Genomic DNA, 26,884 nt, shown 5'->3' on the forward strand with positions numbered 1-26,884 from the left:
TGAAACCCTTTGGCAGCTGCACAGAGGTATTATTATTATTTATTGTTATTTCATAACGCTTTACATGTGAAAAGGGGGGTATGCATAATAAAAACAAGTACAATAATCTTAAACAATGCAAGTCACTGGTCAAGGAGGAGGGAAGACCTTGCCCATAAAGCTCACAGTCTACAAGGGATAGATGAGGATACAGTATGTGAGGGTAAACTGGTCATGCAGCGGTATGGTGGAATGATGGTTACTGTAGGTTGTAGGCTTGTCAGATCAGGTGGTTCTTCAGGTTTCTTGTTCAGGTTTCCATAGTAGGTGAGAGTCTGATATGTTGGGGTAGAGTTCCAGAACAGAGGGGATGCCAGGTTGAAATCTTGCATTCAATTTTGGTAAGGCAATATAAGAGGGGAGTAAAGAAGGATATCTTCTGAGGATTGGAGGTTGCATGCACGTAAGTACCGGAAGATTAGGTCACAGATGTATGGAGGAGACAGGTTGTGGATAGTGTTGAGCATTCCGATACCGCAAGTATCGGGTATTGGCCGATATTTGCGGTATCGGAATTACGATACTGAGTTCCGATATTTTTGTGATATCGGAAATCAGAATCGGAAGTTCCCAGGGTATGGTTCCCAGGGTCTGGAGGAGAGGAAACTCTCCTTCAGGCCCTGGGATTCATATTCATGTGTAAAATAAAGAATAAAAATAAAAAATAGGGATATACTCACCCTCTGACGCGCCCTGGTTGTAACCGCTGCAACCGGCAGCCTCCGTTCCTAAGAATGAGCGAGTGAAGGACCTGCGATGACGTCGCGGCTTGTGATTGGTCGCGTGAGCGGTCACATGAGCGGTCAAGTGACCAATCACAAGCCGCGACTTCATCGAAGGTCCTTAACTCGGCATTCTTAGGAACGGAGGCACCGCTAAGAGCAGGGGCCACCGGAGGGGTGAGTATATCAATATTTTTTATTTTTATTCTTTATTTTATACATGAATATGGATCCCAGGGCCTGAAGGAGAGTTTCCTCTCCTTCAGACCCTGGGAACCATTCCGATATTTTGTGTCCCATAGATATGCATTGGTATCGGGTATCGGTATCGGCGAGATCCAATATTTTGCCGGTATCGGCCGATCCAATCCTATACCGATACCTTTGCATATCGGAAGGTATCGCTCAACACTAGTTGTGGATGGCTTTGTATGCCATGGTTAGGGTTTTGTACTGGAGACTCTGGGTAATGTAGAGGCAGAAAACGGACTGACAAAGAGGAAAGGCTGGGAAAAAGCAGAGGGTTAAGTGGATTAGTCGGGCAGAAGAGCTTAGGATAGATTGGAGAGAAGCTAGACTGTCAGAAGGAAGTAGTCAAGGCGGGAGATGAGGAGAGCATGGAGTAGGGTTTTTGCAGATTCTTGATAAACAAATGTACATATCAGGAAACATTTTTTGAGATATAGTCTGTAGGAAGTAGACAGGACTTGTATATTTGTTTTGAAGGAGAAATCAGAGTACAGGGTGACCCCAAGACAGCGAGCATGCGGGATGCCTTCATTTATGCCTTCTAGATGAGGGCCAGAAAGAGCATGTACTCTAGTGGATGACAAGTGCTGCAACAAGTGGCCTGTCCTCCTTTTCCTCCACCTTAATATCACACACCATACAGTCCTCAGAGGTGGCACCCAATTACTTGTTTCCCCCTTGTCACAACTCCCCAACCGCCCAACTGACTGTGGAAACCACAGATGTGTGAGTCTGCAGAGCTGTTCACACATTTTATTCCATGGGCATCAGAGGTGTGCTCCAAAGATTCACAGACTCAAGAGGTGGAAAGTATCTGCACCAACACTCACATTTTTTTTCAGTTGGATTCAGGGCCAGACGAAGTAGGGTCCGAGCCAAATTCAGACCCTCATCACCAGACGTTAATCTGGAGTTAATCCTAAAAAGACTCAGGTACCTGAGGTGCACGTGGACTGTACTGTGCTGTCATGGCATGAAGAGAAGGAGGGTGACTCTCAGTGAGAGGAGTGAGAGAACATAGTAGGTGATGATGAGGTTGTAGATTCCACTTGGTGTGAACCAAGAGGCATGCAGCTGAGTAGCCCAGGAGAGGAGGTGGAGAAAAAGGAAGATGAGGAGGTTACATTGCTTCCCGCACAAATATAGAGTGATGCAACCATGACAAGCACAGCATCCTAAGCCACAGCGGGGACGGGTCTGCAGTTTGCATGAGCAGCAAGAGTTGCCTAGTCAGGGCCTTTTTTTAGACAGAAAGGGATAACCCAACTCACGTTATCTACCAAAGTTGGAAAAAAAAAGGCTCAAATATGTGTACTTTTATTGTTTAGATTGTTTTCTTCATTCAAATATTTATTCAGTGATAGAATATGCTGTATACTGATTTGTTTACAATTATTTTTTATTTTTTAATATTTTTCAAATATTTTTAAACTTTTTTTTTACTTTTTTCTAATTTTTTTACTTAGTCCCACTATGGGACTGTCACTTTTTGAAGATTAATCTCTTCTATAGCATGCAGATGAAGCAGCATCTGCATGCCATAGAAGCTGTCCACGTTGTACTGACAGAGAGACTTGCTGATCATGCACTGCACATGATCAGAAAGGTTCCTCGCTCTGGTGACCCAGATATCATCATAATGACTTCAGATCACCATGGCAATGATCGGGACTTGCATCACGCTGCGGGATCTCCGATCCAAAAAAAGAGGGCCTGTCAGCCCTGTGCCGGTTTCTGGAATTATGTGATCATTTTGGGGGTTAAAGTGCTTGGAGCAGTCTGTGACCACTCCTGGCACCAAGTGCCGGGTGTCAGCTGTCAAAATCAGCTGACACCCGGCTGCGATTGCCCGCACACCCCTCGTGTGCATGGCCGATAGCAATTACATAATATTCCATACCTGGTCAGATAGGCCCAGGTCACATAGATGGAATATTACGTCCGATGTCAGAAAAGGGTTAAATTCTGAAATGTGGAGTTCTGACTGTAGCACACTATTAGCACAAAAGATTTGTATTCTGAAATGTGGACTCTTGGCTCCACCACACTATTAGAAGAAAGGAATTACATTCTGAAATGTGGACTCCTGGCTGGACCACACTATTAGCATAAACTATTTAGATTTTGAAATGTGGACTCCTGGCTCCAGCACATTACTAGCACAAATGATTTAGATTTTCCAATGTGGACTCCAGGCTGCACCACACTAAATGCACAAAAAATATAGATGCTAGAAGGTCAATTTGACAGGATCCTATCTAACTGAACTAGCTGACAATAAATTGCCTAGCTAACTATCTAACTACTTACAGCAGCAACATGTCTGCTTTTTATATGAAGACTTATGTGACTTAGGCAGCCAATGACAGAAGCTCTTGTGTCTGGACATTGTGGGTGATTTCTACACCCTAATTTGCTGCCGTAATCTCCACACATTAAGTTAATTAAAAAAGACAGTCCACTGCATCTCTGACATCCCTTCACCTCAACAAACATGTTCCCCCACTCATCATACAGCATATAAGTCTATACAAAAGCATTAGTAGATACTCGATCATTTACCAAACTTTGGCCCAATTTTTTCAATTTTGAGGAAAATGCTTGGGAATCCAAACCTGAATCTGAATGTGCACCGTTTGTGTCGAATTTGAGATTGGCAAATGTTTTCCAAACATGTTCGCTCATCTTTAATGTAAAGCACAATTCTGTAGCAGGTGTGTGGAGCTGGATCATGGGGTGAAATTGCCCCATTCCTGGCATATAATAACTGTGTAATAATGTTACTGTGGCCAAGGTAACATTCGGTCAATTGTGCTAATAACACTTTGATCATGCTCTCATCAGCGCTTGATCACAGTGTCAGCATAGTGTGATCCTATTCTCTCGAATGAGAGAATCAGAGCAATCTGTGAGGAGAAGATGGAGAGCAACATGTCTCCTTCTCTACTGTGTCAGTGCACGGAAGTTGGACTGCCCTCAAATTTAATCTGTGTGCAGTCTGATGATTTCTACTCACTCATTGACTTGCATGGCCAAGTTCGATCAGAAAATCTGATCAAACTCGGACATGCTGCAATTTTTTTGTACCAGCTTGGTCAAAAGCTGAGCGAGCTCTTACAGCCAAGCCCTGCCTCTAACATCCGTGAGAGGAGAAGAGCTTCGCCAGTGACTGTTAACCTGTTAAATAACACTATCACTCTCTGACAGCAGTATTAACAGCATACTGGCATGGAGGCATGTGAGGTGGGGTTCTGCTATTTGGGGATCTTGGGGACTCTGTAAATGTGGCATGGCGTAAACATTTCAAGTCAAATATCATTCTTTCCTCTTGGAGCACTGCTGTTTACCCAAAACTTGGTTTCCAACCACAAATATGGTATAAGACTACTCAGGAGAAATTGCTTTACACATTTTTTGGTTCATTTTTTCTTGATACTCATGTAAAATATGGTTCAAAAATAAGTATGTTAATGGAAAACACTACACCTCTAAATTAATTCCTTAAGAGGTGTAGTTAGCTCCATCAACCAAAAAATGAAAGGTTTTCAGAAAATGGTGACCTATCAATAAAATACATTTTTTTTTACAATTTTTGATTTTTTACTATTAAAATAATGAAAATACTGGACAAGTTTGGTATCACCATATTCATACTAATGAGAAGCATTACATGGGCAGGTAATTTTAATCACACAATGTACACTGTGAAAACAATTCCCATAAAACAATATCACAATTGTGTCTTTCGCAATTTCACCACATTTGGATTTTTTCCCCATTTTTCAGTATACTAAAGGGTAAATGTATAGCTCCTCCCACAAAAACAAATCACTCATGCATCCCTGTGGACAGAAAATTAAAATGTGTGACATTAATCAACAGCTTTGGATATACTTTCCTGCTGTCTCTACTTGCCTAGAAAAATAATATACATGCAAACTTTACAAAAGTAAAGCAGCTTTGGAAGCAGCATCATTTTTGTTATTATAATGGCACATTTAAATTCCTTACACTTTGATACTATCTATGCTTTTCACACATGAAAACAGAAGGCTGTTGTTAGATGCCTGGGAAATATCTTGAAGTGTTTTTTTAAACCCCTGATGAGTGTTCAAGCATACTAAGTATCACTACAATTTAAGCTTATTTCATTTACTACAACATATGGCCTGAGCCATGAATAAAATAGATACATTTGTATAAGTGTGACATTTATAGTCAATAGCCACATATTGATTGCGCCAAAGAAAGAAAAATCTATTTCTGGTGATGACATAGTTAACAGTATACAATACCTCTGCTTCTTTCTAACTGAATGCCTACCTACTTCAGTCTCTCACTAGAGGAAACCAGACTGATAAGTAGTGCCTGTGACAAAAGTGATTAGTAATGCACTTGAGACTACCAGCATGCAGTCCTAAAGAATGGATAAATACATTTCCTGCTGAAAATCATTGGAATGACATTACAGCTCCAAAAACAAAGTGATTGTATAGGTCTGTCTTTTTCAAGATTTAGCATTCTGGTAGACACAGTATATGTTGTTTCTTTCAACAAAAAAGGAATTATTGATCCAATGAAAACTCTGCAACTAAAGTTCTTAAGAGCTTTTTTGTGAAAAGGAAGCAATACATGCTACAAAAGAGTTACCATGCAAAGGACAAAGAATAAAAAAGCTTTCCTGTTGTACTGTATTATGTGATAGAAAAAGTGAATATTTTTCAATGCGTTGGCTTGCTTGTTCTGTGTTACATTGTTACTGTGTAATGTCAGATTTCCCAAAAGTGACCATTGTGATCAGGGGAAGAGATGTATAATAATGAACAATACCAGAATTCATTGTATAGATTTATTTTATTTTATGCAATTATCATTATAAAAATGTATCAGCGTGTATAGCTTTGTACTGTTTTTGAATCTAGATACAATTCAGCCTTGTAAATTCTTTTCAGTCAGCATACTGATTGCAGTTACTCCAATAGCAAATAAAATCGTTAGAGATGGGCAGATCCTATGAGGATTTAATTCACCAAATTGTCTCTCATGTTTGAACTGGTCAGTGCAAGCATGGATCATGATCCCACTGTGTATGTGGACTGAGGAGAGCCTGGAGAGGCATTGAATAAGTGTCTCCCCAAGACTGGCCCTGGATGTACGGCAACAGATGGTGCCTCTATAGGAGGAGACTCCAGGGAGGCATGACCAGGTGCAACACCAGGACAGACTTTGGTCACAGAGTGAGCCCTCAATGAGATATGAAGGTGCTGATAGCCATAACTGCTATACAGACAGGCAGGTGTAGGGCCCTGTTCAGACAGGACAAGCAGGAACAGCTTCAGGAAGAAATGGGTCACTGGCAGGACCGACTGGTATACAGGAAAGGATAGGACCCAGTTCAGATAGGATGGACAGGAATGGCTTCAGGAAGAAATGGGTCTTTGGCAAGGAGGTACTGGACCACAAGTGCGGACAGACAGGAAGCACAGATACAGACTGGCAAGACAGGACTCTATTCACACGGAGTAGACAAGGCCAGTTTCACACAGGACACATACAAGGGTAGGTACGGACAAAACAGACTGGGACAAGTTCACACAGGGTACTTACAATGAAGTAGCAAGTGTACTCACAAAACACTAATGTTGCACAGCGACAACAGATAACATATAGGCACTCATTCAGACACTTCAGGTTTCAGATATAAGAACAGGTTCAGATACTGCAGGTTTTAGAAATAAGTACAGATTCAGATACTGCAGGTTTTAGGGAGAGGTACAGATTCAAACACTGCAGGTTTTAGGGATAGGTACAGGTACAGACACATCATGTTTAGGGAAACATCCAGACATGGATACAAACAGGTTCAGGTATAGGTTCTAATTCAGACAAGGACAGAAGCAGGTACAGGTTCAGAGTCCACCTGAGAACTCAGCCCCAAGGAGGTGGACACAGGAAAGATACAGGTACAAATGCAGGCTTCAGGCCTGGGTATTTAGCCCACTGGGTGGCAGGAAAAGGAACGTACCTGGCAACTCAGCAGTTGTGCACACACTGAATCAAAATGTTGCTTAGGCACCTCCCAAAAGGTGGAGGTGCTTTAAGTACCGAGTGCCTCTCAACAGTAGGCTGGGTGCACATTAGGAATAAGCACACTCTTTCTTTAAGAATCAGGAAAAGCAGGCATGGCCGCCCTAAGCATGCAGCCAGGAAGTATGCACACAGCAAGCAGAGGTCATGGATCTCACTGCATAGCCTGGAGTTTTGAGTAAGTCAATGTCCCTGTATGGTGGGGGATGGGAAGCCATGCAGGGATGCCGGCAAAGATGTTACACAAATCCATCAGATTTTAATGGGAAATTCAAATTGCAGTGAATATAATTCTATGTTAATTGAATGTCCCGTAATAAAATCTTGGGTATCCAGAGCTCCAAGAGCATAATAAAGGTAATATGTAGAAAAAAATGATACCTCACTGCTCACTTATATTGCTTAAAACCCCTTCTCGACATGCGCCGTACATATACTGCTCTGTGGAAGCTGTGTTCCCATAAACAGTAGTTTATGTACAGTGCAGAGATTGCGTGGACTCTGAGCGCTACGGCGATCGCGTGCAGGTGTCAGCTCTGTGTGAGAGCTGACATCCCACAGCAATGCCCACGATCATTGCTAGCACCGATCGCGGGCAATTAACCCCTCTAATGCAGCTGCTGTTGTCATTCCCTGCACGCTTCCATCAGGACAACGCAATGCAATTGCATTGTCCTGATAGTGTCCATGGAGATCCCTAGCCCCAAGATGGCCATGGGGTCCTTCTGGGTTCTGCAGGGAAAGTGTCTTGTGAGTGCCTGCTGAGAGCAGGCACTGACATGTCTCCTTTCCTACCTGTCAGATCCTGATGTAATACTCTGCAGTGCAGAGGCATTTCAGAGTATGAAATCTGCAATCTGACAATATACACTTATGTTATGAGCATATGGTTGTAGCCAGGCTCAGTGCCTATGATCATGTAACCTCCCCTGGGGTGTTGACCATTTGCTAATTTATCCCCAATCAGGTCCCACAATCCCTCTCACTTGATCTTTTACTCAGTCCTATAAATTTAGTAGCATCTTAAGGGGTGCACACGTGTGGGGTCAGGCATGCGCATCCCTGCAGCAAAGCATCACGCAGCTAAGCATAGAGACGCCGCAGTTATTTCAATGGCAGTTAATCACGGCATTAGTCAGGACCCCAATCTAGGAATCTGTCTCTTTTGGGTATGTCTGCTGAATAAGCACTTCTTATTACTTGGACCTAGCTTTTCTATTCACCCATCTTACTTCTTCACCATGTTTACATATGCCCTTACAGTGTTTGCTCCACTAATCTTCACTCTCCTTCACTATCCCCAAACCCCAGCACCCTCTAACCAAATACTGTATATACTCGAGTATAAGCCGAGATTTTCAGCCCACTTTGTTGGGCTGAAAGTAACCCTCTAAGCTTATACTCGAGTCATACCCAGGGGTCGGCAGGGGTGGGGGAGCTGAGCTGGGTAATAATACTCACCTGCTCCTGGCGCGGTTCCTGCATGTCCCTGGTTCCCCGGCGCCTGCAGCTTCTTCCTGTAGTGAGCGGTCACATGGTACCGCTCATTACAGTAATGAATATGGACCCAGCTCCACTCCCATAGGGATGGAGCCACATATTCATTACTGTAATGAGCAGTAGCATGTGACTGCTCATTACAGGAAGAAGCTGCCAGCGCCGGAGAACACACGTGCAGGGATCGCACCAGGAGCAGGTGAGTATAACACAGTGCGCTATATTCACCTGCTGTATGGAGCATCTTATGGGACCATGTGCAGCATTTTATGGGGCAAATATCTGTATGGGGCCATGTGCAACATTATATGGGGTAAATATCTGTATGGAGCATCTTATGGAGCTATGTGCAGCATTATACTGGGCAAATATCTGTATGGGGCTATGTGCAGCTTTATATGGGGGCAAATATCTGTATGGGGCCATGTGCAACATTATATGGGGTAAATATCTGTATGGGGTCATGTTCAGTATTATATGGGGCAAATATCTGTATGGAGCATCTTATGGAGCTATGTGCAGCATTATATTGGGCAAATATCTGTATGGGGCTATGTGCAGCATTATATGGGGCAAATATCTGTATGGAGCATCTTATGGGACCATGTGCAGCATTTTATGGGGCAAATATCTGTATGGGGCCATGTGCAACATTATATGGGGTAAATATCTGTATGGGGTCATGTTCAGTATTATATGGGGCAAATATCTGTATGGAGCATCTTATGGGACCATGTGCAGCATTTTATGGGGCAAATATCTGTATGGGGCCATGTGCAACATTATATGGGGTAAATATCTGTATGGGGTCATGTTCAGTATTATATGGGGCAAATATCTGTATGGAGCATCTTATGGAGCTATGTGCAGCATTATATTGGGCAAATATCTGTATGGGGCTATGTGCAGCATTATATGGGGCAAATATCTGTATGGAGCATCTTATGGGACCATGTGCAGCATTTTATGGGGCAAATATCTGTATGGGGCCATGTGCAACATTATATGGGGTAAATATCTGTATGGGGTCATGTTCAGTATTATATGGGGCAAATATCTGTATGGAGCATCTTATGGAGCTATGTGCAGCATTATATTGGGCAAATATCTGTATGGGGCTATGTGCAGCATTATATGGGGCAAATATCTGTATGGAGCATCTTATGGGGCTATGTGCAGCATTATATGGGGCAAATATCTGTATGGAGCATCTTATGGGACCATGTGCAGCATTTTATGGGGCAAATATCTGTATGGGGCCATGTGCAACATTATATGGGGTAAATATCTGTATGGGGTCATGTTCAGTATTATATGGGGCAAATATCTGTATGGAGCATCTTATGGGACCATGTGCAGCATTTTATGGGGCAAATATCTGTATGGGGCCATGTGCAACATTATATGGGGTAAATATCTGTATGGGGTCATGTTCAGTATTATATGGGGCAAATATCTGTATGGAGCATCTTATGGAGCTATGTGCAGCATTATATTGGGCAAATATCTGTATGGGGCTATGTGCAGCATTATATGGGGCAAATATCTGTATGGAGCATCTTATGGGACCATGTGCAGCATTTTATGGGGCAAATATCTGTATGGGGCCATGTGCAACATTATATGGGGTAAATATCTGTATGGGGTCATGTTCAGTATTATATGGGGCAAATATCTGTATGGAGCATCTTATGGAGCTATGTGCAGCATTATATTGGGCAAATATCTGTATGGGGCTATGTGCAGCATTATATGGGGCAAATATCTGTATGGAGCATCTTATGGGGCCATGTGCAGCATTATATGGGGCAAATATCTCTATGGAGCATGTTATGGGGCCATGCGCAGCATTATATGAGGCAAATATCTGTATGGAACATCTTTTGGGGCCATAATCCACATTTGTGGTGCATTATATGGGGCAAATGTGTCTATGGAGCATCTTATGGGGTCATAATCAACATTTGTGCAGCATTATAAGGGGCATATTTTAATATGGAGCATCTTATGGGGCCCATAATAAACTGTATGGAACATTATATGGGGCGTATTTTGTATGGAGCATCTTATGGGGCCATCATGAACTGTATGGAGCATTATATGGGGCTCCTGTTTCAATATGGATATTCAAAAACACTTATACTACTGATGTCTCAATTAATTTTACTTTTATTGGTACCTATTTTTGTTTTTGAAATTTACCAGTAGCTGCTGCACTTTCCACCCTAAGCTTATACTCGAGTCATTAAGTTTTCCCATTTTTTTGTGGCAAAATTAGGGGGGTTGGCTTATACTTGGGTCGGCTTATGCTCTAGTATACATGTTAATCGTATCCCCCTCCCTCTTTCCTCCCCACCTGACCTCCTCTGCTGACCTGCTCCTCAACCTCAAATCTGTCCTAATAAAGCATAAAACAAGTCGCCCACTCTCATTCTCTGACCTGCTCTCTCTCTTTATCTGCTTCTCACTGCTGGCGACATATCTCACAACCCTGTACCCCCACAGCTCATACCTCCCATTACTACCCCCTCCTACCGCTCCTTATCTAATATGAACTACTGCAATCTTTCCAACATAAAACCCATGCCCTGACACCCACCCCCTGCTCCCTCTCTCTGGAGCACTCTGGAATTCCCGCTTAATCAGCAATATGCTTCATGTGATTCATGACCTTTTTCTCTCCCACAAGCTTCTCTTCCTTGGCCTCACAGAAACATGGCTAACACCCTCTGACACCGCCTCCCCTGCTGTGCTGTGTTATGGCGGCGTACACTTCACCCACACATCTCATCCGGCAAGAGACATGGTGGAGGAGTGGGTCTTCTCCTTTCATCTAACTGCACCTTTAACGTAATCCCACCTCTACCCTCCCTTATCCTCCCCTCTTTTGAAGTCCACTCTGTCCGCATCTACTCTCCCTCCAACCTCCAAGAGGCCGTCATATACCGACCTCCGGGCCTGGCCACTGCCTTTATTGACCAATTCTCCACCTGGCTTCTTCACTTTCCCTCTGTTGACATTCCCACCATCATTATGGGTGACTTCAACATCCCCACTGATACCCTCAGTCAACAGCCTCCAAACTCCTGTCCCTTACTTCATCTTTTGGACTTACTCAGTGGTCCTCTGCAGCCACCCACACAGATGGACATACCCTAGACCTGGTCTTCACCCGTGCCTGCTCTCTGTCTAACTTCACCACCTCCCCTCTCCCTCTATCCGACCACCATGTGCTCACTTTCTCATCCCTGTCCTCCTCACCGGTCACCCATGTCTAGCAACTTGCACACCCCTGCAGAACCCTTGCACACCTAGACTCCCACATGCTCTCTGACTCTATCCTACCACTGACATCCAAATCCTCACTCCATGACACAGACAGTGCCACTGCTTTCTATAATGCCACTCTCGTATCAGCTATTGACCCGGTCGCCCCTCTCATTCATGGCAGAGTGTGACGTATCAATAGACAACCCTGGCACAATAACATCACTAAAAAGCTCTGGCAACTGTCCAGGGTTGCAAAGCGGTATTGGAAGAAAACACATTCGCAAGAAGACTTCATTGCATTCAAACAGGCAACACTTGATTTTAAATCTGCTCTCACCTCTGCTAAACAGCTCTACTTCACAACCCTCGTATCTTCCCTATCCCACAACCCCAAACAGTTTTTCAAAACCTTTAACTCCATTCTCTGCCCCCCACTGCCCCCTTCAACCTCCCTCATCTCTTCTGAGGACTTTGCCACACACTTTAAAAATAAGATCGACCAAACAAGGCGAGTCTTCATTGTTCAATCACCACAACCCCTTTGTATACCAGACCAATGCCCAAACCCTGTAACCTCCCTCTCCAAGATAACTGAAGGGGGCTTAATTGTCTCCTCTCCAAATTGCACCTCACCACCTGTGCGCTTGACCCCATCCCATCCCACCTCCTCCCCATCCTCACCACCACACTTATCCCATCCCTAATCCACCTCTTCAACCTATCACTAACTTCTGGCACCTTCCCATCTGCTTTCAAACATGCAACAATCACGCCTATCCTTAAAAAGCCAACCTTCGACCCAACAGCTATGTCCAGCTATCGCCCAATATCTCTGCTTCCATTCGCTTCCAAAATCCTGGAGCAGCACATCCACGCTGAACTTTCCTCCCACCTCTCATCTAACTTGCTCTTTGACAATCTACAATCTGGTTTCCACCCCCATCACTCAACTGAGACAGCCAGCCCTGACCAAAATCACTAATGACCTACTTACAGCCAAAGCTAACAGACAATACTCTGTACTCCTCCTTCCAGACCTGTCCTCTGCTTTTGACACAGTTGACCACTGCCTTCTACTACAAATCCTCTCCTCCTTTGGCATCAAAGACCTCACCCTATCCTGGATCTCCTCATACCTTTCCAACTGCACATTCAGCATCTCCCACTCCCACACTACCTCCTCATCACACCCTCTCTCTGTTGGAGTCCCCCAAGGCTCTGTTTAGGACCCATACTCTTCTCAATTTATACAATTGGCCTTGGACAACTCATAAAGTCCCATGGATTCCAGTACCACCTTTATGCTGATGACACTCAGATCTACCTTTCTGGCCCAAACGTCACCTCTCTGCTGTCCAGAATCCCGGAGTTTCTAACAGCCATATCCTCCTTCTTCTCCTCTCGCTTACTCAAACTCAATGTGGACAAATCTGAACTCATCATCTTTCCTCCATCTCATAGATCTTCCATACCTGACCTATCTATCGCAATTAACGTCATCACTAGTGTTGAGCATTCCGATACTGCAAGTATTGGGTATCGGCCGATACTTGCTGTATCGGAATTCCGATACCGAGATCCGATATTTTTGTGATATCGGGTATCGGTATCGAAACAACATTAATGTAAAAATGTGTAAAAGAGAGAATTAAAATAAAAAATATTGCTATACTCACCTCTCCGACGCAGCCTGCATCTTACCGAGGGAACCGGCAGCGTTCTTTGTTTAAAATTCGTGCTTTTCTTTCCTTTACGTGAGTCCCGGCTTGTGATTGGTTGCGTGCCGCCCATGTGACCGGGACGCAACCAATCACAGCAAGCCGTGACGTAATTTCAGGTCCTTCAGGATTTTAAAATTACGTTCCGGCGTTGTGATTGGTTGCGTCGCAGTCACATGGGCGACGCAACCAATCACAGCAAGCCGTGACGTAATTTCAGGTCCTTAAGGATTTTAAAATTACGTCCCGGCTTTGTGATTGGTTGCGTCGCAGTCACATGGGAGACGCAACCAATCACAAGCCGTGACGTCACGGGAGGCTGGACACGCGCGCATTTTAAAATGGGCGCGTGTCCAGCCTCCCGTGACGTCCCGGCTTGTGATTGGTTGCACCGCGATCAACCAATCACAAGCCGGGAGGCTGGACACGCGCGCATTTTAAAATTTTAAAATGCGCGCGTGTCCAGCCTCCCGGCTTGTGATTGGTTGACCGCGGCGCAACCAATCACAAGCCGGGACGTCACGGGAGGCTGGACACGCGCCCATTTTAAAATTTTAAAATGCGCGCGTGTCCAGCCTCCCGGCTTGTGATTGGTTGACCGCGGCGCAACCAATCACAAGCCGGGACGTCACGGGAGGCTGGACACGCGCCCATTTTAAAATTTTAAAATGCGCGCGTGTCCAGCCTCCCGGCTTGTGATTGGTTGACCGCGGCGCACAAAATGAGTGAGGATGAACTAAACCAAACAAGGGGAAACTGCCAATGTTGTCAAAACATCAATTATTGCATAATAAGTTTGGTCGAATTTGCAGGATGTGTCTCACATTCCCATGTATCACCTCTCAGCTGATGTATTATACAAGCCTCCCGGCTTGTGATTGGTTGACCGCGGCGCAACCAATCACAAGCCGGGACGTCACGGGAGGCTGGACACGCGCCCATTTTAAAAAGCACGCGTGTCCAGCCTCCCGTGACGTCACAGCTTGTGATTGGTTAATGGCGGCCATGTTGCCGGGACGCGGACCAATCACAGCAAGCCGTGACGTAATTTCGTCACGGCTTGCTGTGATTGGTCCGCGTCCCGGCAACATGGCGCCGTGACCAATCATAAGCCGGGACGTCACTGGAGGCTGGACACGCGCGCTTTTTAAAAAGCGCGCGTGTCCAGCCTCCCGTGACGTCACGGCTTGTGATTGGTTAATGGCGGCCATGTTGCCGGGACGCGGACCAATCACAGCAAGCCGTGACGTAATTTCGTCACGGCTTGCTGTGATTGGTCCGCGTCCCGGCAACATGGCCGCTCTGACCAATCACAAGCCGGGACTTCACGTAACCAAGTAAAAGCGCGAATTTTAAACAAACAACGCTGCCGGTTCCCTCGCTGAGGTCCAGGCTGCGTCGGACAGGTGAGTATAGCGATATTTTTTATTTTAATTCTTTTTTTTACACATTTATATGGATCCCAGGGCCTGAAGGAGAGTTTCCTCTCCTTCAGACCCTGGGAACCATCAGGAATACCATCTGATACTTGAGTCCCATTGACTTGTATTGGTATCGGGTATCGGTATCGGATTGGATCCGATACTTTGCCGGTATCGGCCGATACTTTCCGATACCGATACTTTCAAGTATCGGACGGTATCGCTCAACACTAGTCATCACTCTTTCCCCCGTACCAGAAGTCCGCTGCCTTTGAATAACCCTTCACTCTGCCCCATCCTTCAAACCGCACATCCAAGCTCTTTCCACCTCCTGTCTAGAGATGAGCCACCTCCCTAGTGTTCGGGTTCGGTTCGTCAAACAGGGACATGTTCGACGAACTGTTCGTCGAACGTTCGACAAACACCGTCGACCCCCATTGAAACCAATGGCAGGCAAACACAAACACATACAAACACATGGAAAACACATAGAAAACACCTTAAAAGGTGTCCAAAAGCTGACAAACTGCTCAGAAGACACAACGAACACATGGAAAAGTCACAACTACATATTGTCATGCGAAAAGAAAAGAGGTGGAGAAGTAAAAGGAGGAGGAGACACAGATATAGGCATGTCATGCCCTTCTAAAATCAAGAAAGGCTGGAGTAAAAATCTAAACTCACTCTACCAGCACCTAGACGTCTTGACAAAAAAATAAAAAAATAAATATCTTTAGGTAGAATGGTGGCGGGTCCATTCAGAACACTTTCCTTAGAAGACGTAGTGGTACCCCCATTGGGAGTTTTGCCAAATAATGAACCCAATACATTCAGACTAATCCACCATTTGTCATATCCAAGGGGCAGGTCAGTAAATGACAACATCGACGCGGAGCCAAATACAGTACTATGTACTGTACCTCCTTTGACGAGGCAATCAGGCGGGTCAAGAAGTTGGTAAGGGGCACCCTAATGGCCAAAACAGACATTGAGGGGGCGTTTTGGTTACTACCTGTGCCTCTGAATAGTGTCTTCCCATTGGGCTGCTTCTGTGAAGGAGCATACAACATATATCACTGTTTGACCATGGGGTGATCCATATCCTGCTCACTATTTGAGGCGTATAGTTGCTTCCTCGAATGTGTCATCATGGACGTTTGTAAGGCGGCACATATTATCCATTACCTCGACGACTTCTTATGCCTGGGCCCAAAAGATTCGCCACAGTGTGAAAACATGCGGTAGTCCACCTGTGAGAAGGAGAGAGCTGGAGGGAGAGTGGACACCCCAGAGCCGAGGGGTTAGATTGAGAAAGAAAGAAGGCAGTGTAGCTTGCTTCAAGGGTGGGGTACTCTGCTGAGTAGCAGAAATTGCTAGTAGGCCCAAAAGGATTTCCTGGGCCAGATGCCGTTACAAAATAGTGGTTAGGTAAACAGGCGGTGTAGATTGCTTCATGGGTGGGGTACGCTGCTGAGTAGCACTTAATTCTACTAGGCCCAAAAGGATTTCCTGGGCTAGATGCCGTTACAAAATAGTAGTTAGGTAAACAGGCGGTGTAGCTTGCTTCATGGGTGGGGTACGCTGCTGAGTAGCACCAAATTCTACTAGGCCCAAAAGGATTTCCTGGGCCAGATGCCGTTAAAAATAGTACTTAGGTAAACAGGTGGTGTAGCTTGCTTCATGGGTGGGGTACGCTGCATAGCACTAAATTCTACTAGGCCCAAAAGGATTTCCTGGGATAGATGCCGTTACAAAATAGTAGTTAGGTAAACAGGCAGTGTAGCTTGCTTCATGGGTGGGGTACACTGCTGAGTAGCACCACATTCTACTAGGCCCAAAAGGATTTCTTGGGCCAGATGCCGTTAAAAATAGTACTTAGGTAAACAGGTGGTGTAGCTTGCTTCATGGGTGGGGTACGCTGCTGAGTAGCACCAAATTCTACTAGGCCCAAAAGGATTTCCTGGGCCAAATGCCATTAAAAATAGTACTTAGTTAAACAGGCAGTGTAGCTTTCTTCATGGGTGGGGTATGCTGCTGAGTAGCACTAAATTCTGCTAGGCCCAAAAGGATTTCCTGGGCTAGATGCCGTTACAAAATAGTAGTTAGGTAAACAAGCGGTGTAGCTTGCTTCATGGGTGAAGTACGCTGCTGAGTAGCACCAAATTCTACTAGGCCCAAAAGGATTTCCTGGGCTAAATGCCGTTACAAAATAGTAGTTAGGTAAGGTAAACAGGCGGTGTAGCTTGCTTCATGGGTGGGGTACGCTGCTGAGTAGCACTAAATTCTACTAGGCCCAAAAGGATTTCCTGGGCCAGATGCCGTTAAAAATAGTACTTAGGTAAACAGGCGGTGGGTGGCTGGGCTACTCTGCTGACTAGCAGGCACTAAAGCTTTGGAGCAGGCCTGAATCCCAGGTCATAGTATGAGTAAACAACTCTGCATGCGACCCCACCCACCTGGAATTGACGATGGCAATGTCATGTAAAACTCAGCAAGGGAACTAAATAAAAGAGTCTCCATTTTTTCAAAAAATTCGGCCACATACACCACTTAAGTGGCATCAATTTCGCCAGAGTTTTTTAAAACGGTTGGTGAGGTGATTTTCAAAAATCATCAAGCTTTTAGTCTCCCCAAAATGACACGGGTAGAAAAGTACTTGCGGATCCAGGATTTGTTCATCTTGATGAACGTTAGTCTGTCTACATTGTCACTGGACCGCCGTGTGCGCTTATCTGTCAGCACACCACCAGCAGTTTTTAGAAGATACACCGCACTCACGGATGGAATATTTTGCAAATAAGTCAAATAACAAATAACAGCACACCACCAGCAGCGCTGAACACACGTTCAGAGAGAACGCTGGCTGTGGGGCATGACAAGATCTCCAAGGCGCGAGTGGCAAGCTCAGGCCATTTTTCAAGATTGGAAGCCCAAAATGAGCAAGGATCCAGTTTCACAGTCATGGCATCGATGTTATTTTGGAGATACTCTTGTACCATCCTCTCTAGGAGTTGGCTGTGCGTCAGACTTCTTGTCTCCTGTGGCCTTGCAAAGGATGGTCTTAAAAAATCTTGAAATGATTGGAAAAAATTGCTGTTACCACCAGATACGATGTTACTGATACGGTTAGAGTGATGACTCAATAGTCCCACGGTTGGCAAGTTAGAACTCAGAGATTGACTACGTGCACCACTGGTGTTTTGTGGAAAAGCAGATGTTAGATTCTGTAACAGTCTCTGCTGATACTCCTGCATGCGTGAATCCCTTTCCATGGCAGGAATTATTTTCCCAAATTTGCTTTTGTATCGGGGATCTAAGAGTGTGGCAACCCAGTAGTCGGCATTACTTCGGATTCTGACAATCCGAGGGTCATGTTGCAGGTAGTGCAGCAAGAAGGCACTCATGTGTCTTGCGCATCCAGGAGGACCAAGTCCTTGTTGTCTTGGTGGTGGCGAGGTGAGAATCATGCTTCCTTCATCTGCCCTCTCCCCCCAACCTCACACAACAGAAATTTGATCAAGGTCTCCCTCATCTGATGAGTCTTCCATGCCCAGCACCAGTTCATCCTCCACTTCTTCCTCGCCTCCTGCACCTTCCTCAACAGTTTGGCTGCTACCATAAGCCCTCGGTAATCACTCTCCCCCAGCCTCCAATGCCAGCCGCCTTGGTGCTTCTTGACCTTGGAGATATGATCCCTTCCGCATACGACCCCTCCTGTTCCTCCTCCTCCTCTTGTTCCACCACTAGACTCCGAACACTGTGTAAGGTGTGCTCCTGCATGTAAATCACCAGAATGGTCATCCTGATAATTGCATCGTCAGCACTAAACATCTTCGTTGCTATTTCAAAACTATGCAGAAGGGTGCATAGGTCCCTGATCTGAGACCATTCCTGCAGCATGATTTGCCCCACCTCTTGAGCTCGTTGGCCCAGGCTATACGTCATAACGTATTGCACCAGAGCTCGTCGGACAGTGCAGACACTGATCCTAGGCCCAAAACTATTAACTGGATTAGATGCAGTAAAAATTGAGATACACAGGCGGTATAGATTGTTTCACAGGCGGGCTACTCAGCTGACGTGCAGACACTGCTCCTAGGCCCAAAACTATTAATTGGATTAGATGCAGTAAAAATTGAGATCCACAGGTGGTATAGTTTGTTTCACAGGCGGGCTGCTCTGCTGACGTGCAGACACTGCTCCTAGGCCCTAAACTATTAACTGGATTAGATGCAGTAAAAATTGAGATACGCAGGCGGTATAGTTTGTTTCACAGGCAGGCAACTCTGCTGACGTGAAGACACTGCTCCTAGGCCCAAAACAATTTACTGGGTTAGGTGCAGTAAAAATTGAGATACACAGGTGGTGTAGCTAGTTTCACAGGCGGGCTACTCTGCTGATGTGCAGACACTGCTACTAAGCCAAAAACCCCAAAACGATTTACTGGGTTAGATGCAGTAAAAATTGAGATATGTAGACAAAAAACAAAAGAAGCCAGCTCACCGATCAGCAGAGGAAGCCCGGAACTCCATCCTGATGAGACGTAGTAGAACTTCACAAAAAAAGAAGAAATGTTCCAGCTTCCAATAAAAAAATGAACTTTAATCCAATATATTAAAATCAGGAAAACTCCTGGAACAGCACCATAACACCATGGAGGCAAGCGACGCGTTTCGACCGACACAGCGGTCTTTGTCACAGCTGATCTACTTAGTTATATGCCCAGTATAAAAAGAAATCAGGTACCAATAGAATTGTGAGAAAATGTCACATGACCAGAAGGTCCTAGACAATAAAAAAACTAGTGCATATAACATTAAAACAATCCAAACAAAACACAAATTAACAATAGCATAATAACATGTAAAATTATACAAAAATAAAGTACAACTGCATCAAAATAAATTAGTAATGAAACATGAGCTCATTCCTTTTGTTCAGGCTATCCGGAAACCTAGTGCCGAGATTGAATATCCAAAAAGCCTCCCGTGTAAGCAGGACCCTATGCATATCACCTCCACATGAGGGTTTTTTTATCCTTTCAATGCCAGTAATCCTCAGAGAATCTGTGTTTCGTGAGTGACATTCAATGAAATGTTTAGCTGCAAAAGAGATGTTACGGCTGCTATTTGTAGTGCAGGAAATGTCATACAAATGTTCCGACATACGGTTTTTCAATTTTCTGATAGTGCATCCAACATACGCTTTTTTACATGAAGTGCAGTCAATTTTATATACCACAAACCGTGTATTACAATTGATAAAGTCTTGTATCTTATACAGATTATTATTAAAACTATCACCAAATGACTTTGTGACAATTAAATGCCGGCATGTGGTACAGTTGGTCACATTACACTTATAACTACCAGTGCACTTTAGCCAGGTATCCCTGCAATGATGAGAAGAAAAAGTGTTTGGAGACAAAATATTACCTAGCGTAGGCGCTCTTCTGACTACAATATTGCAGCCATCATGTAAAATTTTCACTAGGGTGGAATCTTCATACAAAATTGGAATTGCCTTATTAATAATGGTTTTAATCATATTAAACTGTGGACTAAATTGTAAACATACATAAGGTCTATCCTCAATATTCTTTCCGCTACCCTGCTTCCCATAATGTTTTTTGCGTTCCTTGGGTGTGTCCTTGGGAGTATTATCCAAGAAACAGGTGGAATTTTTGGAAGTTTGACACCCTGTCATGCCTATTCTATATGGATTACCTAAAATCCACAAACAAGCCCAATTTCCTCCAATGAGACCTATAGTCTCCAGTATAGGCTCTATTAATGAACATTTGGGTCAATGGTTAGATTCCCTGTTTCAGCCATTAGTTCTAAGGACACCAGGGCATATCAAAGACACAAAAGATGTTCTGGACGTTTTGACACATAAAAAGTGGCAGTCGGATTACACGTGGTTGAGCTGTGACATAGTATCTTTATATACGTGTATTCCACACAATGTTGCAATGTCAGCATTGCAATTCCATTTGGATACATACAGCTCTTATTCTCATGATCTCATCAGTTTTATTTTACAGGTCACTTTTTTTCTATTAACTCACAACTTTTTTTCTTTTGATTCTGAATATTATTTACAGTGCACAGGTGTGGCGATGGGGGCTAAATTTTCACCATCATTGGCAAATTTGGTTATGTCTTATTGGGAGTATCATTTTTTATTTTCAACATCCAATAGATTTCCTGCTTTCATCTCCTGGTATGGCAGATACATCGACGATACGTTGATTATCTGGAAGGGTGATGTGTCTGCCATACAGGAGTTTGTGGAGTATATTAACAGTAATGATTACAATTTAAAATTTACTTATGTTCATGCGGAATTTAAAATTTCTTTTTTGGATTTAGAATTGACTGGCATTCCTGATCAATTAATTTCTACACAAACATATGTAAAACCAACAGCAGGCGATACCATTCTCCATGCCAATAGTAGCCACTCGAAGCACAGATCAATTCCTGTAGGTAAGTTCACCAGGTTAACACGTAATTGCAATAATAACGGTGCCCTCAAAGATGATTTAATGAAATCATGCTGAAAATTCCATAAACGTGGCTATCCCAATTGGACACTCAATAGAGCATTGAATGTAATAGAAAAAGAGGATCAAGTTGATCGCATTTCTCCATGAGCTTGCAATAGCAGGGAACTGTTGTGAATTCTGCTCTTGGGTTCCCTCCGGTGGTTGTTGATAGTAATGCAGTTGTCCCTGGGTTGCAATCCTGGGCAGGTGTCCCTGCTGATTGCAGCTCTGACTGGGATATTTAGGTGTGCAGGATTCATTAGCCCTTGCCAGTTGTCCATTGTTCTTGGAGGTTTTGCATCTCTGTCTGGTTCCTCCTGCCCTGCTTCCAAATCAGCAAGGATAAGTGTCTGGTTTTTGTTTCTACAGCACACATGCTGTGTGCTTTACAATTCAGTGCTATTCATGGTTTTTTCTTGTCCAGCTTAGACTGTGTTTGGATATTTCAGTCAAGTTGGATTCTCAGGAGAAGCAGATATACATTCCATGTCTTTAGTTAGATGGTGGAATTTTTGTATTATCTGCTGTGGATATTTTTAGGGTTTTAATACTGACCACTTAGTATTCTGTCCTATCCTTTCCTATTTAGCTAGCGTGGCCTCTTTTGCTAAATCCTGATTTCTGCCTGCGTGTGTCTTTTCCTCTAATACAGTCAATATTTGTGGAGGGCTGCCTATCCTTTGGGGTTCTGCTCTGAGGCAAGATAGAATTCCCATTTCCATCTATAGGGGTATTTAGTCCTCCGGCTGTGTCGAGGTGTCTAGGATGTGTTAGGTACACCCCACGGCTACTTCTAGTTGTGGTGTCAGTTTAGGGTTTGCGGTCAGTACAGGTTCCACCTACTCCTGAGAAAGTCCCATTCAGCTCCAAGGTCACCAGATCATAACAGTAGAACTGGCCTGCAATGATTTAAATGCATCTCAGAAGAAGGGAAGAAAGGTGTTGAGCCATTTTTTTTTTCTGTAGCCTGTTTTGTCTTTTCTTCCCTCTTTTTCTCTGGGTGACTGAGGAGTCTTGTGCTAGCATGGATCTTCAGGGATTAGCTTCTCGTGTAAACCAGCTTGCTGCTAGGGTACAGAGTATTTCTCATTGTATTGTTCAGACTCCAGTTTTAGAGCCTAAGATTCCTACTCCTGATTTGTTTTTTGGGTACAGGTCAAATTTTTGAGTTTTAAAAACAACTGTAAACTGTTTTTGCTCTGAGACCTCGATCCTCTGGTGATTCCATTCAGCAGGTTAAAATTGTAATCTCCCTGCTGCGTGGCGATCCTCAGGATTGGGCATTTTCCCTGGAATCTGGGAATCTGGCCTTGCTTAATGTAGACACCTTTTTTCAAGCTTTAGGATTATTATATGATGAACCAAATTCTGTGGATCAAGCGGAGAAGACCTTTTTGGCCCTGTCTCAGGGTCAAGAAGCGGCAGAATTGTATTGTCAGAAATTTAGAAAATGGTCTGTGTTGACCAAATGGAATGATGATGCTTTGGTGGCAATTTTCAGAAAGGGTCTTTCTGAATCCGTTAAAGATGTTATGGTGGGGTTTCCCATGCCTTCTGGTCTGAGTGATTCTATGTCTCTGGCCATTCAGATTGATCGGCGCTTGCGGGAGCGCAGAACTGTGCACGCTGTGACGTTCTCCTCAGAGCAGATGCCTGAGCCAATGCAGTGTGATAGGATTCTGTCTAGAACGGAGCAACGGGGATTCAGACATCAGAATAGGTTGTGTTTTTATTGTGGCGATGCTTCTCATGTCATTTCAGTCTGCCCTAAGCGTACCAAGAGGATCGCTAGTTCATTTACCATCAGTACTGTACAACCTAAATTTCTGTTATCTGTGTCCTTGATTTGCTCATTGTCATCATTTTCTGTCATGGCGTTTGTGGATTCAGGGGCCGCTTTGAACTTAATGGACTTTGAGTTTGCCAGGCGTTGTGGACACAGTTCTGGACACAGGTGACCATGTGCATGGTGCCAGCCCATCAGGAAGATTGTCGATTTCTGGTGTTGCATAATTTGCATGATGCTATCGTGCTGGGTTTTCTGTGGTTGCAGGTACATAATCCTGTGTTGGATTGGAAGTCTATGTCTGTGACTAGTTGGGGATGTCAGGGGGTTCATAATTACGTTCCTTTGATGTCAATCTCATCTTCTTCCTCTTCTGAAATTCCAGAGTTTTTGTCTGATTTTCAGGATGTATTCGATGAGCCCAAGTCCAGTTCCCTTCCACCGCATAGGGACTGTGATTGTGCTATTGACTTGATTCCAGGCTGTAAGTTTCCTAAGGGCCGACTTTTCAACCTGTCTGTGCCTGAACATACCGCCATGCGGAGTTATGTTAAGGAGTCTTTGGAGAAAGGGCATATTCGGCCACCTTCTTCACCGTTGGAAGCAGGATTTTTTTTGTTGCTAAGAAGGATGGCTCCTTGAGACCCTGTATTGATTATCGCCTCTTGAATAAGATCACGGCCAAGTTTCAATACCCTTTACCTCTGCTTTCCGATTTGTTTGCTAGGATTAAGGGGGCTAGTTGGTTTATGAAGATTGACCTTCGGGGGGCATATAATCTTGTTCGTATTAAGCAGGGTGATGAATGGAAAACTGTGTTTAATACGGCCGAAGGCCATTTTGAATACCTTGTGATGCCATTCGGGCTCTCTAATGCTCCATCTGTTTTTCAGTCCTTCATGCACGATATCTTCCGGACTTACCTTGATAAATTCATGATTGTATATTTGGATGACATTTTAATTTTTTCCGATGATTGGGAGTCTCATGTGAAACAGGTCAGGATGGTATTTCAGATCCTTCGTGATAATGCTTTGTTTATGAAGTGTCTCTTTGGAGTGCAGAAGGTTTCTTTTTTGGGCTTCATTTTTTCTCCCTCATCTATAGAGATGGATCCGGTTAAGGTTCAGGCCATTCATGATTGGATTCAACCCACATCCGTGAAGAGCCTTCAGAAATTTTTGGGCTTTGCTAATTTTTATCGCCGTTTCATTGCTAACTTCTCCAGTGTGGTTAAACCCTTGACCGATTTGACGAAGAAAGGCGCTGATGTGACGAATTGGTCCTCTGCGGCTTTCTCTGCCTTTCAGGAGCTTAAACGCCGATTTACTTCTGCCCCGGTGTTGTGTCAACCGGATGTTTCTCTTCCGTTTCAGGTTGAGGTTGAGGCTTCTGAGATTGGGGCAGGGGCCGTTTTGTCTCAGAGGGATCCTGTTGGTTCCTTGATGAAACCGTGTGCCTTCTTTTCCCATAAGTTTTCGCCTGCTGAACGCAATTATAATTTCGGCAATCGGGAGTTGTTGGCTATGAAGTGGGCATTTGAGGAGTGGTGACATTGGCTTGAGGGAGCTAAGCACCGTATTGTGGTCTTGACCGATCATAAAAATCTGATTTACCTCGAGTCTGCCAGACGGCTGAATCCTAGACAGGCTCGATGGTCCTTGTTTTTTTCCCGTTTTGATTTTGTGGTCTCGTATCTTCTGTGTTCTAAGAATATTAAGGCTGATGCCCTCTCTAGGAGTTTTTTGCCTGATTCTCTTGAGGTCCTTGAACCGGTCGGCATTCTGAAAGAAGGGGTGGTCCTTTCTGCCATTTCCCCTGATTTACGACGGGTTCTTCAGGAATTTCAGGCTGACAAACCTGATCGCTGTCCAGTGGGGAAACTGTTTGTTCCTGATAGATGGACTAGTAGAGTGATTTCTGAGGTTCATTGTTCTGTGTTGGCTGGCCATCCTGGTATTTTTGGTACCAGAGATTTGGTTGGTAGGTCCTTTTGGTGGCCTTCTTTGTCACGTGATGTGCGTTCTTTTGTGCAGTCCTGTGGGACTTGTGCGCGGGCCAAGCCTTGTTGTTCCCGTGCTAGTGGGTTGCTTTTGCCATTGCCGGTCCCTGAGAGGCCCTGGATGCATATTTCTATGGATTTTATTTCTGATCTTCCGGTTTCCAGAAGATGTCAGTCATCTGGGTTGTTTGTGACCGGTTCTCTAAGATGGTCCATTTGGTGCCTTTGCCTAAATTGCCTTCCTCTTCTGATTTGGTTCCGTTGTTTTTTCAGCATGTGGTTCGTTTGCATGGTATTCCGGAGAATATTGTGTCCGACAGAGGTTCCCAGTTTGTTTCTAGGTCTTGGCGGGCCTTTTGTGCTAGGCTGGGCATTGATTTGTCTTTTTCTTCCGCATTTCATCCTCAGACAAATGGCCACACCAAGCGAACTAATCAGACTTTAGAAACTTATCTGAGATGCTTTGTGTCTGCTGATCAGGATGATTGGGTGGCTTTCTTGCCATTGGCCGAGTTTGCCCTTAATAATCGGGCTAGTTCGGCTACCTTGGTTTCGCCCTTCTTTTGTAATTTTGGTTTTCATCCTCGTTTTTCTTCGGGGCAGGTTGAGCCTTCTGACTGTCCTTGTGTGGATTCTGTGGTTGACAGGTTGCAGCAGATTTGGGCTCATGTGGTGGACAATTTGGTATTGTCTCAGGAGGAGGTGCAACGTTTTGCTAACCATCGTCGGTGTGTTGGTTCCCGGCTTCAGGTTGGGGATCTGGTCTGGTTGTCTTCCCGTCATGTTCCTATGAAGGTTTCTTCCCCTAAGTTTAAGCCTCGGTTTATTGGTCCTTATAGGACTTCTGATATTATTAATCCGGTGTCTTTTCGATTGGCCCTTCCGGCTTCTTTTGCTATCCATAATGTCTTCCATAGATCTTTATTGCGGAAATATGTGGTGCCCATTGTTCCCTCTGTTGATCCTCTGGCCCCTGTGTTGGTTGATGGGGAGTTGGAGTATGTGGTTGAGAAGATTTTGGATTCTCGCTTTTCGAGGCGGAGGCTTCAGTACCTTGTCAAATGGAAGGGTTATGGCCAGGAGGATAATTCTTGGGTTTTTGCCTCTGATGTCCATGCTGCTGATTTGGTCCGTGCCTTTCATCTGGCTCGTCCTGATCGGCCTGGGGGCTCTGTTGAGGGTTCGGTGACCCCTCCTCAAGGGGGGGTACTGTTGTGAATTCCGCTTAGTATTCTGTCCTATCCTTTCCTATTTAGCTAGCGTGGCCTCTTTTGCTAAATCCTGATTTCTACCTGCGTGTGTCTTTTCCTCTAATACTCACAGTCAATATTTGTGGAGGGCTGCCTATCCTTTGGGGTTCTGCTCTGAGGCAAGATAGAATTCCCATTTCCATCTATAAGGGTATTTAGTCCTCCGGCTGTGTCGAGGTGTCTAGGATGTGTTAGGTACACCCCACGGCTACTTCTAGTTGTGGTGTCAGTTTAGGGTTTGCGGTCAGTACAGGTTCCACCTACTCCTGAGAAAGTCCCATGCGGCTCCAAGG

The sequence above is a fragment of the Ranitomeya variabilis genome, chromosome 3 (assembly GCF_051348905.1).
Source record: "Ranitomeya variabilis isolate aRanVar5 chromosome 3, aRanVar5.hap1, whole genome shotgun sequence".
NCBI classification, from domain to species: Eukaryota; Metazoa; Chordata; class Amphibia; order Anura; family Dendrobatidae; genus Ranitomeya; species Ranitomeya variabilis.